This window comes from Nycticebus coucang, chromosome 7 (assembly GCF_027406575.1).
Source record: "Nycticebus coucang isolate mNycCou1 chromosome 7, mNycCou1.pri, whole genome shotgun sequence".
NCBI classification, from domain to species: domain Eukaryota; kingdom Metazoa; phylum Chordata; class Mammalia; order Primates; family Lorisidae; genus Nycticebus; species Nycticebus coucang.
Genome location: NC_069786.1, coordinates 79,859,363 through 79,864,775, shown reverse-complemented (window position 1 = coordinate 79,864,775; position 5,413 = coordinate 79,859,363).

Here is a 5,413-nt window from a genome sequence, read left to right as displayed (position 1 = left end):
AGAGACAAGTCTTGGGTTCTCCATTACTGGGTGGCAATGGCCTGAACAGCTAATCCGTTCACAGAATTTGTGACTAGAGGGGAACTTTGCCTTCACACTCGGTCAGTTTCTCCATTTTACATAAGAACTGAGCTCTACCGAAGAGGTTTCATGAACAGAAGAAGCTACTTTAAAAACCTGTCAGAACTCTTGGCTCCTAGCCCAACAGCAAGTTCTTTTTCCCCCCTCAAAACTTCATTCTCACACTTTCTTGGGTCAGCATAAAAGGCTGTGCAAGACAGTTCTTGATCACGCTGCTTGGTAATTGCGCAGGCAGTCACCACGCCTTGCTGAGTGACTCAGCCCTGTGCTCCTTTCACATGGACAGGCTATAGTGTGGTGGGAGGGACACAAGCCATCCATACTTAAAGTAGAATTGAAACCAGGGCTCCTAACTTGGGGGGCAAGGAAGGGGGACCAGCCAGGGCTCCATTCCATCAGGTTTGTGACATAGATTCTGTATTTATATACACAGGTATGTGGTTTTTCCCGGAGATCTAATTCATATTATTCATCGGATTGTCAAAGGGAATAGATAGGGTTAAGGAATATGACACTGCCTGATGTGTAAAATATTTGCTGACTGAATTCTTGCAGTGGACAGTATTTCTTCTGCAAAGATTTCTCCATTAGTAACTTCCAATTAACAAAGGTTAAGAGTTTGTTATTTTGCCATCAGCCAATGTCAAAAATTGTTTCCTTACTCAGAACTTCCTGTATTACTATTATTTTTTTTTCTGGAATCTTTCAACTGTGAGAAGCAAGCACTGGAAAAGCTATGTGGGTGAGTTGTGGCCCATGTGAGGCATTGATCCCCAAACATTAATTCCTGGCTGAGCTGCAGCCTGAAACAACAGCCGTCCATGTCTTCAGTTACCACGGGGCCCAGGGGACTCTGCGGGTCACATTCAGCTTGGCTCAACTCCTGAGGCAGCTATACCATCTCTTTGACTAAGCAATTTACTGGTGAGCGAGGGAGGGGGATGAGATGATGGAGCTGTGAAAACTTGCAAGTGTGATAACCAAACTTTGAATCAGTCTAGAATGAAGCCTCTTTTTTTGCTCACTGGCACCTTTGGGGGTGGGAAATTAACATAACTTCCTTCTCTTCCAGTCCTGTCTTCCAGTCTCCCAGTGGGGATTCTCTTTGAAATTAGAGTTGTGTGTGTGGAAAAGATTCAGGAGCAAGCCTCAGAAGCCAAGAAGAAAAGCAACCGGCCTATTTCCCATCCAAAGAGTAACCAAATACAGCTGTAACTTAACACTAGGACGCTTGGGAAAATGATTTTTTTTATTACTATTATTTTTTATTTTTTAAAAAGCAAGTGTACGCTGCTAAGGCTAGAGCCTAAAATGTAGCCTCTGAAATTGTACGTGTAGTCTACTAGATCATGCAAAATTTAATGTTAGTTGATTCTTTTTTTCTTAGAAAAAGAAAAATTCACAATTAATCATATTTTAAAAAGACTAAATGATCAAATATTAACTTAGAAATACAAGCCAGAGATTCCGAAACCTTCAGAAGGTACCATGTAGTTACAAGCAAAAGAAGAAAGAAAAACGATTTTTCAGATCCAAGTACAGTTTTGAAAACCTGCTCCCATTTTCTTCTATATTCGTTAAAGTCAGTTTGAGGAATTTTTAAAGGACGTTAAAATTCTCTTGTATTTTGTCTACCTGGGGGAATTATAGCCAGACCTCAGCAGAAACAGGAAATGTACAATAAATCCCCCTTTTATGACTGTAAGTGACTATATTTTATGATGTTTGCAATAGTCACTTATGGGGGAAACAAGTAAATTAAATTTTAATTTACCTATTACTAAATAGCCTCTGCTGAATAATAACCTGTTTTGTATATTTAGCACCTCTTGGTAGTAATAGCTTGTGTTTGCACCCTAGGGAGCAGTTAATCAACTGTGATATTGAAATGAAGAGAAAAGAGGCGTCTGACACTGAGCATGTGAAAGTTTCTATGTAATGGGCTTTCCCACCGAGAGAATTAGAAAACAAAGAGAAATTACATTGTATATTTTAAATAGGTGACTCAAAAACTAGGAAATCTTTCAGAAATATGTTTTATTAGCTTTATATACACACACACACATATATGTTTTCTTTCTTTCTTTTTTTTTTCTGAGACAGAGTCTAGTCTTGGTCACCTTGGGTGGAGTGCTGTGGCATCATAGCTGGCAGCAACTTCAAACTCTTGGGTTCAAATAATCCTTTTACTTCAGCCTCCCAAGTAGCTGGACTACAGGCACCCGCCACAACACCCAGGTATCTTTTAGAGACAGAGTGTCACTCTAGTTAAGGCTGGTCTCAAACTCGTGAGCTCAGACAATCCACCCACCTCGACCTTCCAAGTGCTGGAATTACAGGCATGAGACACAGTGCCCAGCCTTTCAATATATATATATTAGGGAGAAAAATCCAGCGCTCTGAATGACGCCTTCATCCTGTTTCTTTCAGCTCATCCAAAAGAAATGTGATATAGTTATTCTTTAATAATTGTTACCAGAAATACATCTTTTAAAAAACAAAGTAAAGAAAAAGCAATCTTCTTTTCAAATTAAAAAATAAAAAAGAATCTTTTCCCATGAGATCTTTACAATTGAACATTTTAGCATCTGTATCTTTCTACCCCATGTGCTGTTTTCTAAAGAGACTCTACTGCAGCTTAAATAAGAATGCAAAGGTACCAGTAATTATTCTTTCTTATACTGTTTGTGCACAACATCTAGGCATCATTTCATGTCTCCGGTTGAGTACCAATCTTCTAAAGCTGAAAAGAAAATTTTTCATATTTATTTCTTTAACGCTGTTTGCTTAAGAGCCAGCATTCTACAGAGAGGATATTATATCAGAAATATTTAACTCTAAGGTGATATTCCCTAGTGGAGGTGACCACATTTCCTTCTTTGTTATTAAACTGGGGAGGCAGTCCCAGATGGATAAAATAGAAAGAATTGGATGCCAAAACAAATTTTCCTGTTTCCTATGTTACCCAGCCTTGAGTACGTGGCTTAATAAATTGGATCCCATTTTGCTTTCTAAATAAAGGTTTGGTGCAGAATTAGGTTTTTCTTTACTTCGAAAATCTGAAGGTATTTCCTAAATTAATTTAGAGTACTTTAAAGCAACCATAAAATGACCTCTTTATAATGTTTCAGATGATGGGTGGCTTAATGCCCTACAATTTGTGTGAGAAGTCAGATGTGACTCAAGAGGTCCTAGGAGATAAAAAGCTGCTGGTGTGGTTGTCCTCAAGTCATTTCAAGGCCAAGGCCTGGGATGCCGGCTGTGGCTCGCTCCCACACCACCCAGCCGTCAGTAAAGCCCAGAGTACAGTAGAGCTGGAGCTTGACAAGGATTAGCACATCAAAATATGCACAATGATTTGTTTTTCTTTTAGAGTAAGTGTGGTACAATCTACCTACTGTCAACTGGTTTATATATGTTATTTTTTCCTGGTGCCATTCACTTTAACAATTATATATATGTGTGTGTGTGTATGTATGTATATATAGTTTTTCTTTTTTCTTTTTTAATATTTTATTTTTTTGAGACAGAGTCTGTTTCCCCAGGCTAGAGTGCTGTGATGTCAGCCTAGCTCACAGCAACCTCAAACTCCTGGGTTCAAGTGATCCTCCTGCCTCAGTCTCCCTAGTAGTGGGATTATAGGAGCCCATCACCACACCAGGATAATTATTTCCTTTTTTTTTTTTTTTTTGGTAAAGATGGAGTCTTGCTCTTCCTAAGGCTGGTCTTGAACTCCTGAGCTTATAGGATCTTCCTGCCTTGGTGACATGAGTCACCACACCCAGCCTTTTTATATTAATATAAAATAATATTTATTAAAGATAACTTACATTTTTATTGAAGACAATTTATGTTTATTCAGAAAAATACAGATGGGCAAAAAATACAAATGTTAAAATCACCCTAAATCCCATTACTTGAAAGGTCTTTATTAACATTTTAGTGTCAATATTTATATCTATAAGACTGGGTATGGTGCTCACACCTGATCCTAGCACTCTGGGAGGCCAAGGCGGGTGGATTGCTTGAGCTCAAGAGCTCAAGACCAGCCTGAACAAGAGCAATCTCTACTAAAAATGCAAAAACTAGCCACGTGTTGTGGTGGGCACCTATAGTTTCAGCTACCGAGAAAGCTGAGGCAAGAGGATCCCTTGAGCCCAAGAGTTTGAGGTTGCTGTGAGCTATGACACCAGGGCACCAGGTGACAAAGTAAGACTGTCTCAAAAAATAAAATAAAATAAAATAAACAATATACATAAAAGTATGCTTTTTGGAAAACTGGAAATTACCAGTTTTTAATGGAAATTTAATGGAAAACTGTACATTACCATTAAAATATAGATCTGTATCTGTATACAGATATACACACATACTATAATAATCCCTAGAGCTATAGTATTTCTGTGGCTATACCTACATTTATATCTACAACTTTGCCCACATCTGCCCCATATACACATCTGATTATCAGTTTCCTCTGTCTTTTTCCCAGTATCTGTATTTATATACATTTCCATGAGATCACATAGTACTTACTGTTTGATAACTTCATAGAACGTATCATGAACATTTTCCACGTCATTCCGTATAGTGTAATGTCACCAGTCCCCTATTGTTTAAAAGGGTACATTGGCAGAAGTGGAATTATGAGTCGGAACTGTAACTTCTGCTATTTGGTAACACTTTGTCCTTCAGACAGTCTTCTGCTATTTCCATGTCCACCTGCAAGGTTGGGCAGGGCCTCCTTCTGCCTCACACCAAACATTACGTTAAGTTTCTAGCTGCTGTGTTTCATCTGAACAGCTCAAAGCACCACACAGACATCCACTTAACAGTGTCTTCTGTATTAGGCAGGGCAGTCAAAGGATTATTATGTTTGATTTGTTTCAGAATAATCAATGTTTGACTAAAGTGAGAAACTAAGTTTAGGTTAAGCAAATATCAATAACTAACTTCTGGTCAGCTGATTCCCTACTTACACGGCTTGGTTTTAGCTATATTGACAAAATTTCATTCAACTCTTGTCTAGTAGAATTTATTTGAAACCCTGAACTAAAATCATTTCTGAACCGTGTGACAAAATTAACCATGTCATTCTTAACTAAAACAATAGTGCTCTGATTATGTAGTTAAATGAAATTTAACAAGAGTTCAATGTAGGACAACTTCCTGACATTTGGAGAAAATAAATTTTAAGAGAGACCTGCAAAAAAACATAAATGCCTTCATACCAAAACATCCTCAGGTGATCTGCCCACCTCAGCCTCCCAGAGTTCTGGGATTTCAGGTGTGAGCCACTGCACCGAGCTGTAAATATTTGTTGAACAAGTTC